The 12,271-nt window shown below is 35.2% G+C and overlaps 1 long non-coding RNA gene across 1 annotated transcript in view; it reads left to right on the top strand.

The window, feature by feature from the left end:
* The first annotated feature begins 449 nt into the window (after positions 1-449).
* LOC145721153 (uncharacterized) overlaps positions 450-12,271 on the top strand; it is a 22,795-nt gene continuing 10,973 nt past the window's right edge. The window contains exon 1 of the long non-coding RNA XR_014144618.1: positions 450-583. This is a non-coding gene — a long non-coding RNA (uncharacterized LOC145721153). The remainder of the gene's footprint in view (positions 584-12,271) is intronic.

Genomic DNA, 12,271 nt, shown 5'->3' with positions numbered 1-12,271 from the left:
CCATATAGTTAGCAGAATTCTAAGACAGACCTCAGGATTCACTGTTTCCTGGTGAACATGCCCTGAATAATCCCCACGTTTTTTGAATATGATGAATTTTACTCCCATAATTAGGATATGTTATAGGTTAGAAGGGATTTTGCAGATATAATTAAGTTCCCTATCAGTTGACCTTATGGGAGAGAGGTTAATTCAGTAGGCCTGAGCTAATCACAGAATTCCTTTCAAAGCAGAGCATCTTCCAGGCAGGTGGTAGAAGATGTAGAAGTGATGGGCTTTAGGTGTCCTGAAACAAAGCAAACATTCATGTTGTGAATTGCTTCTGGTGGCCACACGGTAAAGCACTGCAGGCAGCGTGGAGGAGCTGAAAGCTAACCTTAGCCAACTGCTAGAAGGATAACAGGGCCTCACTCCTAAACTGGCGAGGAAATGAAGTCTGCCAACAACCAGTGAACTTGCAAGACAATCCTGAGCTGAGATGAGAACTGTAACTCAAGTCAACATTTTGATTTCAGCTCCTGAGACCCAGAGCAGAGAACTGAGCCACAGCATGTCCAGACTTAGGACCTACAGAACCTCTGAGGTAATAAATTTGTGTTGACTGAAGCAGTTCCATTTGTGCTATTTTGTTACACAGAAATAGTAACCTTATAAAACTCAGGAAATTTGGGGGCGCTTGGGTGGCTCAGTCGGTTAAGCGTCTGCCTTTGGCTCAGGTCATGATCTCAGGATCCTGGGATCGAGTCCCGTGTCGGGCTCTCTGCTCTGCGGAGAGCCTGTTTCTCCCTCTCCCTCTGCTGCTCCCCCTGCTCTTCTCTCTCTCTGTCAAATAAATAAATAAAATGTTTAAAAAAAAAAAAAACTCAGGAAATTTGTCCTTTGAAATTCACCAGAACTGAGCATCAAAGAAAAGCTTCCCAAAGTTTCTCCTGAAGGAAACATCAAGGAATGTACAAGTTTCAGATTCAGTAGACATCATCTAATCTAATCCAGTTAAGGTAACTGACAGTCAGATAGAGTAAATGCCTTTCCTTAAATCATCCATAAACATAATCAAGACTGGAAACAACATTCCACGACTCCAAAAGCAATGCTCTTTCCACAGTCCTCAGCTAATGCATTTATTCATGATTGGAAAAGGGGTGCTAATGGGAATCATGGGTATATTATTTTATTTTTAATAGGTGATGTATCTCTAAAATATCCTGTAGCTATTCTTCCTTCCTTCCTTCTTTCTTTCTCTTCTTTCTTCTTCCCTTCCTTTCTTCTTCCTCCCTCCCATCCAATCAGAGTTCACCCATTTCATTTGGTTGTCGTAGCTCTGTATTACCTTTTAATTCAGAACAGGCTCCTTTTTTTTTTTTTTTTTTTTTTTTACTATTACATTGACTTTTTGAAGACTCAAGGCCAGTTGTTTCATAGTATATCTCACATTCTGGGTGTAACTGTTTATTTGTATTCCTTTTAAATATTTTCTGCATGTCTTATAAATATAAGGAAGTTAGGCCTATAGGTGTTATTAGATCCAGTAAAACATTTGGCAAGAATACTTTATGTGGCTGTTGTGAACTCCATAGAGCATCTCATCAGGAGACACATGCTATAAGAATATCCCCTTATTAAAGATGCTAAGTTTGAACTCTTGATTAAGATAGTAAATGTCATTCTCTTCCCATGTAAAGGTGCATTCTTTTGTTTGTATTAGTGAGTATTATGGGGGGGGTGACATGTGACTATCCTATTACTCAACAACATTTTGCCCAAAACTTTTAGCATCCATAGGTGAGCCTTGCTGAATAGATTATTATATAGAGGTTGAATTAGTTTTTGTTTCTGCCATAACAAAGTACCACAAATTTAGTGACTTAAGACAACATAAATTTGTTATCTTACTGTTCTGAAAGTCAGAAGTCAGCACAGATCTCACTGGAATAACATGTATTCCTTAGCAGGGCTGAATTACTTTTTGGATGCTCTAGGGGAGAATCTGTTTTCTCAACTTTTTCCACCTTCTAAGGGCTACCCTCATTCCTTGGCTCATCAGCCTCTTGCTCCATGTGCAAAATTAGTGACAACAGGTTAAGTCCTTTTTACATTATGTCTCTCTGACCCTCTTCCCATAGTCACATCTCTCAGTGACCACAGGTAGTAAAGGTTCTCTGCTTTTTCATGTGATCAGACTGTGTTCATCCAGATAATACCAGAAAATCTCACTATCTGTGGGTTCTTAATTTAATTACATCTGTAAAGTCTCTTTTGCCATGTAAGGTAACATGTTCAAGGACTCCACGGATTAGGATCTAGACATATTTGGGAGGCCCTATTTTTGCCTCCAGGGGGATTACAAAAGGTTGATTAAAAAAAAAAATTCTGTCATTACTTCTACTTATGGTACCTGACATTCTTATGTAAGAAAATATAGTCCCCTCCTCTATGGATTCAAAGATTATTTACATTTTAATGTGTTATAATCAATTCTTTAATTTTCCTTTTTGGTGCTTACATTGACTCAAATTATTGTTTCCAAAGATATGCTAACAATTTGATATTCACAATCCTGAGAAATAGATAAAAACAGTTATTTGTTTCTTTAAGAAATACTTATTGTTACCTTGTCCTACGCACCAGGTACTGTGCTACTTAAAATTTCCATACATGCATTGAACATTTATTATATTCTTGCTACTAATCATTTTGTGTGCATTAACTCACACAATACTTATAATCACCAATGAGGTGAACTCTCCCCATGTCACAGATGAGGAAACTAGAACAACAGAACAACATTATACAGAGTGATGGGATTCAAGCCCATAAATACTGACTTAAGAACTCATGCAGTCATGTGCCAGCATCAAGGTTTCTTAATTAGGGGTTCATAGAACACTATAGTTGAGTTTCAAATTTCCAGGAGAGAAAGGGTCTATAGTTTATATCAATTTCTCAAAAGAAATGTGAAAACTAAAGAAGATCTGGGTTCCATTGTTGTGCTGGGGGCTAGGGATTCATTGCTGATTAGGATAGATGGGAGTAATTCCAATTCTCCTGTGGGTTTTTTTTTTTAATTGAAATGTAGTTGAAATGTAATGTTAAATTAGTTTCAGGTGTATGACATAGTGATTTTCCAGTTCTTCTGGCTTCTTATCCAGAATAAGTAGCCAAGCTCTTCTGTGCCTAACAAGGGCCTTTTCCCTTTATGTTCTTTTATCTGGCCAATAAATATGAATGTGCTGCATGAGTATTAAAATGTTACATACCATATCCTTTATTGAATCTGTGAGATCTATCACTAGTTTCCCCTATTATTGGATATTTAATAGTTTTTTCCCTAAGTTTTGCTACCTGCATGCAATCATGAATTTCTAGTATATGCTTTTTGCTAAATGTTTACATTAGTATATCATTTTATTAATTGTAGCAACTTTGTTATTATTAATTTTTAAAGATTTTATTCATTCATTTCTCAGAGAGAGCACACAAGCAGAGGGAGTGGCAGGCAGACGGAGAAGCAGGCTCCCTGCTGAGCAAGGAGCCCAATATGGGGCTTGATCCCAGGACCCTGGGATCATAACCAGAGCTGAAGGCAGACACTTAACCAACTGAGACACCCAAGTGTCCCTGATTATAACAACTTTAAAAAATATATTAAATAATTTAGTCTAATTTAGTCTATAGGATTTTTTTTGCCATTTTTATCTCTCAAATATGTTTGTAATACATTTATTATAATTATAACTTATGAGGAATTGATTTCTATGTCCATTTTTGTTATTTATATTTAGTATTTTATAACACAGTCAGGAAGTATATTTTGCATATGTCTTCATTTTTGGGATTCAGTAGAGTTTTTTTCTCTGTTTTCCTCTTTTTCTTTAGAGAGTGTGTGTATATGAGTGCTCATGGAATATGTATATTTAGTATAAATATATACATATACTCTCTCTCTATATATATTATATAATGTATATACATATAATTCCACATCTTCCTTATCCATTCATCAGAGGATGGACACTTGAGCTATCCCCATTATTTGGCTACTGAGGTAGATAATGCTGCTCTAAACATCAGGGTGCATGTATCCCTTTGAATTAATATTTTTGTATCCTTTGGTAAATACCTAGTATTGTGATTGCTGGGTCATAGGGTAGCTCTGTTTTTAACTTTTTGAGGAACCTCCATACTGTTTTCCAGAGTGGCTGCACCAGTTTGCCTTCCCACCAACAGTGCAAGAGGGTTCCCCTTTCTCCACATCCTCACCAACACCTGTTGTTTCTTGTCTTGTTGATTTTAGCCATTCTGATAGGTGTGAGGTGATACCTCATTGTAGTTTGATTTGTATTTCCCTGATCAGGTAGTATTCAATACCTGAATGCATAGTGAAATGTGTTGTGTCAACTATTATATAACTTGTTCTGAAATTACTCTGTAATTAGCTTGTCATTTACATGCTTCTCCTTTTCTTCCTCCCCATTTTTTTTTTTCTGCTGAGTTTTTTTAATGTTGGCATTGGTGTCATCCTGCTTTATCCTCTTTATTCGTTTTAAATGAAGAAACCCATCAGAACTCATTCTTTGCTCAAGAATAATGTTAGTGCTATGAGTGGTCTTTTAAAATATTGCTTTTGATATTTTACCATGTCCCTTCTCCCTTGGCTCCCTCTCTCAGAGGTATCACTTGGTCCTTTAGGAATTAACTTTTAGGTATACGAATTGCTGGTTTGTATACCTTCTTAATCATTTATTTGATTGAGTAATATAGAGAAGGAGCTGAGGATACCGTTAGATGTTATCATCAAGCAATTTCTCTTTATGTTTATTGACTACTCTGATCTGGAGGCTTCTCTTATTTTTACACTTTTTTGATTGATAGGGAGTTGAACACTCAGATGAAAGTTCAGATCTGTGTAGACATGCAAATATTTCTCTTTGCTTATGTTATTTGTGTCAGAAACTACAGTGTAGAGTTTCCCATCTACCATGGGTTTTTCTTTTTGGAAGAAAATCAGCTCAAACAAAATAATGTGACTTGCCTGGGATGTCTATATATTAACAATCTCTACCATCCACCTGCCCTTTCACTGTGGTAGAATTAGTTCCACAGGTTGCTTTTCTCATTTCTCCCATAAAGTGTTTACTCTCCAAACTCATCTCCTCAACTATAATTCCTAGTAGACCCCATTCAGGACTTCTTTTCTTATTTCTTATACCACACAGTCTTCTTAATTGAAGATATGTCTATGATAATCAGTCTCTCAGCTTGATCCACTTGGGTTTTTTTTTGTTTTTGTTTTTGTTTTTTTTAACAGACTGATACTTTGGTTTATTGTATGGGGTTGTGATAATTCCCAAGCATACAGGCAGTTTTTATCTCTAATTATTTTTTATTCATTTCATTAGGAGGCTATGAAAGCATGAATTCACTCTGCCATCTTTCATGGAACTTTGTGCATTAAATTTTTATTTTTATAACATTGGAGAAATGTGCTTGAACTGAATGGGTAAGTTGAATATGACAGCAGAGTGCTCTTGATCTTGGCTAGATGCCAGAATGTGAGGCCATTCATGTCTTCTCTAGCTAAAGGGAATGGCACTATGCATCTATACCAGTAAATTCCACTCTGCCACCTGCTCTGTAGCAGAACCATTTTTACCCTCTATTGCTGAGTGCAGTTGACTTAAAACAAGCCTTTTCTTAAAGTACCTTTTGTAATTGTAAAACTCTGTTCCTCACAGCTGAAGTTCTTAGCATTTTAAGTGCATGTTCTAAATGTACAAGCTCCCAGAAATCACAGGTGCAAATACAGATGGAGTTAACTCATAAAGTAGATAAACTATCTTACATGCAACTTATTTTGTGGGATTCCTAGGAACCAAAATCAAGTCTTTACTTTGTTGACCTTTAAGATGCAAGATCAATTTTCCTAATAAAAGGTAGACCTTTGTACAATTTCTGAAAAGTCACTGAAAACCTTTACCAACTGAGACACCAGATTATATGTCTCAGTCAGCCTCTGAGGAATGAAGTTTATTAGTTGGCATAAAAACACCAACAGCAGTATTTGCTTCCTTCCCCAGTGGCAGCAACCTTTAGAAATGGTGAGATCATTATTACTGCATACCTTTTGGAGTATTCAGAATGTTTTAAACACTGTGCATATCGTCATACTCAGGAAACTTAAGGGAGTATAATATGTCTAAATGAATAATGATAATAATAATAGTCAGCTAACATTCATTTAATACTTACATTGTGCCAGCCATTGTGCTTTAAGTTGGATTATGTTATTTTAATCCTAAAAGTAACCCTGAAGATTAGATATAATTATTTTCCCTTTATTACAGAGGTAGTAACTTAGATTTTAAAAAAAATAAATGCCTTGCTCAGGTTTACTCAGCTGGTGAGTCATTCAGAAGACAAATTTCTAAGTTCTACTTCCAGAGATGTCCCATAACACTATTCTGTACCATTTCTTTTATGTACTTACATTTTTAAAAATTCAAGTATATGGTTTGAAAAGAATGCTTACTTTGGGCATAATAGGCCAGTGTTACATTAACTTTATGAAATGTATTTTTTTTAAAGATTTATTTATTTATTTATTTGAGAGAGTGTGTGAGTGGGGGGAGGGGTAGAGGGAGAGGCTCTCAAGCAGACTCCCTGCTGAGCATGGAGCCTGACATTGGGGCTCAATCTCATGACTCTGAGATCATGAACTGAGCAGAATTCAAGAGTTTGATGCTTAGCTGACTGAACCACCCAGGCGCCCCTATGAAATGCACTTTTTTGTCCATGGTATTAGTACTTCATGTGCCTTTCATTTTCTTTGAAAATAGAAAAATATACAATAAAATGTTTATGTCTTCACAAATTCTACTGCAAAAAGGCAAGAATGTTGCAAAAAGTGAATCACAGGCAGTCATGAGGATTTATCATGCAGTGTATACCTATTGAATTTGTATGATTACATAGTAATTAAGATGGTTTGGGGATTATACTGCATAAAACTTACAAGTGTTTGATGCAAAGATAACTAATATAATTTAATAAAGACCGTTTCTACTGTGAGTTAACATACTTAGCTGATAAATAGGAAATAAAATGTATGTGACTTGTCTGACTTGGGGAATTTTTGCAATAAAGTAGGAAACTTTAATATTTTAACCAGTAGAACAATTCTAAATAGATTTTCTCTAAGTGTCCCTGAATATTCTTGTATGATATGTTACCACTTTTTAATGTCAAAGGATGTTCGAAGTTAGGAAAATTATCCCATAATTCAGTTGTGATCCTTCTCCCTTCTTTTTGTTTTTATGATTATGCAACATAGGATCTTGCTTGGCTGTGCATAGTTACATATAGATCTGCAGGCAATTCATGAAATGGGGCTTGCCCTCAGGAGATGGGATTTGTGATTTGTCAACATATGTTCCTTCTCTTTTATTCTCTGAAAGGACAATTCTGAGTTTCAGAGGCTTTCCAGTAGGATTGAGACCCAACTGTTCATAGTCATTACCTGATAAGAATCATGCCAAATTCTGTCTACTTTCAGACATTTGCATATCATTGCCTCTGCCTAGAATGATCTTTCCCAAATTTGTCGCATATTTGGGCTCTTCTTATTCAGGTTTCAGTTCTAATTTGCTTTCCTCAGAGAGTCCATTGCATACCAAATCCTCTAAAGTAGGTTCTTTCTCCCTCAGCTATTCCCTCAATTATTTGTTTATTTACGTATGTATTTTGTTTCTTCCACTTCAACATTAGACCCCAAAGGAGGGGCATCTTGCTGCCTTATTTACTACTGGATGTCCATTGCCTAGGACATATTCCTAGATAATTGCTCAATTATTATTGATTGATTGACCAGCAGCACCAGCAAGGATAAGTAGAAACCCCAATTGCACTAGATAAACCAAACAGATCAAAAACAAAAGTTCTGAAAATGAAATAGTCATTGGAACCACAGCCCACAAAAGTAGGCTAGGACATGTGTGCTAAATCCAAACCAATAAGAGCCTGCTAAAATAAAAGATTTAAATAGGACCCAAAGTCTCTTCACATAAGGCAGAATGTTAAAGATAAAATTTTTTAAAATCACCCATCATAATAAGATCCAGGAACATTACAACTAAATAAGAGAGGACAATCTATTGACACCAAAACCAAATGAATCAAATGTTGGAATTATCTGTCAAGAATTTCAAAGCAGCTATTATACATAATACTTCAGTAATGAATGACAAGTTCTCTGAAAAAAAAGAAAGAGAATTTACAAAAAAAAAAAAAGTAATTATAACACTGAAAAACATAATAGAAACTAGAAAAATCCTCCTGGTTGGTCTCAATATTAGAACAGGGATGACAAAGTATAGATTAGATGACCTTGAGAACGGGTCAGTGGAATTCACTTAATCTGAACAAGAGAGAGTACGCAGATTGAAAATGTATAGAGTCCCAGAAGAAAACCCAAAAGATCCAATGGTCATATCATAGAAGTATTACAAGGGAAGGAGAAGGAGTGGAGCTACAAGATTATTCAAAGAAGTAATGGCTAAGGGATGCCTGGGTGGCTCAGTTAGTTAAGCAACCAACTCTTGATTTTGGCTCAGGTCATCATCTCAGGGTCGTGAGATTGAGCTCCACATCAGGCTTTGTGCTCAGTCTGCTTGGGATTCTCTTCCCTTCCCTCTCCCTCTGCCCCTACCCTGCTCTAAAATAAATAAGTAAATATTTTTTTTAAAGGAAATAATGACTAAAACCTTTCTGAATTTGATGAAAGATACAAATCTACAGATACAATAAGTTGAGCAAACCACAAACAGATAAAACCAAAGAAAGCCATGCCAATGCACATTATAATTAAATTCCTGAATACTAAACAAACAAAAAATTTTTGCATCCAGAGGGAAGTGTTACCAAATACCTAAGTCTAAATAATCCTGGTTTCTCTGCCAATTATCTTTTCAAGTAAAAACAATGTTCCATGAAGAAACAATTAGTTTAGCTGTGAACTTTAACCATTACACCAGTACTTTTCCTTGAGACAAACAGCATCTCTTTGTATGCAGCAGAACTGTTTTGTGAGTACTTCCCATTTCTCCCATAGAATTAAAAAAAAAAAAAAAAGTTTAGTATAGGGTTGAGCATTTTTTCCCCTTTGGGAATGTGTGGTTGTGAAGATGCAAAGAATATTGATACAGTTTCATGCTACTTTCTCAATTTGAACTAAGACATGATCAATTTTACCCAGCATTTTTTTCTTTTTTTGCATTACTAGTGTAACTAACAGTAAGAAGGGCAAATAATTTCTTAATTTTATTAGGAAGACTTTATGGACTTCTTGAAGTTTCTGAGGGATCACTAAAGGCTTCCATATTTCTAGAATCACTTTTGCAGTTTTAAGAATCATTTATATAGACATATATAGCAGCATAGCAGAATACAGAGTTCAAACATAGACTGTATATGTACATTTTTAATAGGTTTTCAACAAAAGTGTTATGATTAAATTTAGATTTTTTTTCAAGAAATGTGGTTGAATAACTTCATACTGCATTTTTAAAAACACTTTCTCTCACATTGCCTAATTCACAAAATAGACATTTTTTAAAAGATTTATTTATTTATTCATTTTGAGAGAGAGAGACAGAGAGCAGGGGTAGGGACAGAGGGAGAGAGAGAATCTCAAGCCGACTCCCTGCTGAGTGCAGAGCCCAACATGCTACTCATTTCACAACCCTGAGATCATGACTTGAGCCAAAACCAAGAGTCGGTCACTTAGCAAACTGAGCCACCCAAGAACCCTCAAAATAGAATTTTAAATGGATTATAAACCTAAAAGTAAGAAGACCACATAGAAGAAAATCTTTACAAATTTAGAGTAGGCAAAGTTTTCCTAATTAGGACCAAAAGGAAAAACAGAAAAAGAAAAATAATGATGAACTGCATTTTATAAAAATTTAAATTTTCTGCACTTCAAAAACTACCATTAGGGAAATAAAACAGACAAGCTACAGAGAGGGAGAAAATATTTCATATATATATATATATATATATATATATATATAACAAAAAAAATTATTCAGAATTTTACAACTCAATAATAAGAAAAATAATGCATTTTAAAAATGGACCATGAAAGGGGCGCCTGGGTGGCTTGGTCAGTTAAGCATCCAACTCTTGATTTCAGCTCAGGTCATGATCTCATGGGTTGTGAGATTGAGCCCCCCATCAGACTCCACGCTCAGCAAGGAGTCTGCTTCTCTCCCTCTCTGCCCCTCCCCCTGCTCACTCTCTCTCTCTAAAATAAATCTTTTTTTTTTAATTGAATTTAAATTAAAAAAAAAAGGCCATGAAAAGATGTTCAAAGCCATTAGTTACTATGAGAAGTAAAAATTAAAACCCAGATGAGATGTCTCTTATGGTGTGAACCTGCCAGGAATGGCCAGCAATCCCTGTACGGATGGATGAAAGATGACTCCAAACTTTGCTATGAAAGAGAGAAGGCAAGGGGGGTCAATGCTCAGAGACAAAGACCCTTTGCTCTTCTTTGCTCCCGCTTTTAGTGGTCCTTCAGGATAATCACAAATCCTTATCACTGGTTCTCAAGCACGTGATGTGTAACAAGGGGTCTTACTGGTACCAGGAGGATCTGTTTACCGGAAAGATACAATATGCTAATCTGCGTGTTCTGTGAGTTCTGCTAAACATAGCCTAGGACAATGCACACATCTTGGATCACAGGGCGGCCGTTTGGGCTAAGAAAGCTTCAGGGAAGGGAACTCCCTGCGGCATTCCCCCGTCAGAGTGGTCACTTGGGCCTCGATATTCCAAAGGCCCACGCCCTTCTCCGAAAACTTCCCTGCCCTCAGCGGCCTCCATGTTACATTTTGGCAAGCCAGGTACTATGGCTGATTTCATACTCTATATTAACCCCAACATGAACCCCTGAGAATGGCTAACATTAAAGATTAATAATAAGTGTTTGCAGTGATGTAAAGCAACTAGAACTCATATATTGTTAGGATTGTAAAATGGTGTAGCTGTTTTGGAAAAGATTTTGGAAGTTACTTGTAAAGTTAAACATTTACTTACCTTCAAACTTAGCAGGACTTCATTTTTTTTTATAAATGTACTCTTTAATCCCCTTGAACTACATATTTTAAATGGATGAATTTAAGTATATATAAATGTTATGTCAACAAAGTTGTTAAATCTTAAAATGCACTTATTGCAAAAAAACTATTAGAATTACTTTTATTATATAACATATAACCCAACCATGCTAAAAAATTGATTTCATATATATATGTATATATATGTAATCTTCCAGTTTATTTTCATTTGAGCACATAATTTTTATATAGTTATATTCATAAGTTAGATTCAATTTAGTATTTGGCTTATCTTAACATTTTCCATGTTCCTACAAAGTTTTTATATTTATCTATTTTTCTGATTTTATAAGAATCCGTTATATTGTATCTTAAAATTGGCCTATTTTTGAACACTTAGGTTTTATAAATTTTGTAATCTGTTAAAAGTCACTACCTGCCCCAACTAGATGCAACCTGAATTTCCATAAAGTGTAGAATTTGTAAATAAATTGCAGTCTACTCAGCAAATGGAATACTCAGTACAATTAAAAAGAACAGACCTTATCCATTCAAACAAAACAGGAATGAAACATATAGACAACATTCAGTGGAAGAATTAATACACAAAAAAGTCCACTTATATGAAGTTCAAGAACTAATCTTTGATGGTGAAAATCAGAAAAATGGTTAACTCTGAGGACATGTTACTCTTTGGTAAAGGGAGAGCTGCTGTTTTGGAAATATTCTTTTTCTTAATCTGGGTGGTTGTTATATGATTGTACATATATGCAAAAGGTCATAATGCTGTACACTTAAGATTTGTGCATTTTTATGAATGCCTGTTTTACTTCAGTTTAGAAATATAAATAATAAAAGCATAACATAACTAAAAGCACCATACAACTAGCTCTCCTTACCACAGTTACTTTTAGTGAATTTTGTTTTGAATCTTTATAATTTCCTTTGGACTAGTCACCAAGATAAGTGCTACAATTTTTTTAGTTCTCTACACATTTTGTTTTGTTTTGTTTGCTTGTGTTTCTTTTTAACTAGAGGAAAATATGTTTTTTTTCCTAGTTTAAATTGCCATCAGTAATTCTTAAATATCAGTTTTTATATACTCTTGCCAACAAATATTAAATTGTTTTCCCCTAATCTAAGGGTTATATATTTTA

The sequence above is a fragment of the Leptonychotes weddellii genome, chromosome 4 (assembly GCF_054177405.1).
Source record: "Leptonychotes weddellii isolate Sample4059 chromosome 4, ASM5417740v2, whole genome shotgun sequence".
NCBI classification, from domain to species: Eukaryota; Metazoa; Chordata; class Mammalia; order Carnivora; family Phocidae; genus Leptonychotes; species Leptonychotes weddellii.
The sequence above is the reverse complement of the archived record's forward strand: the minus strand, read 5'-3'. Positions and strand labels throughout refer to the sequence as shown.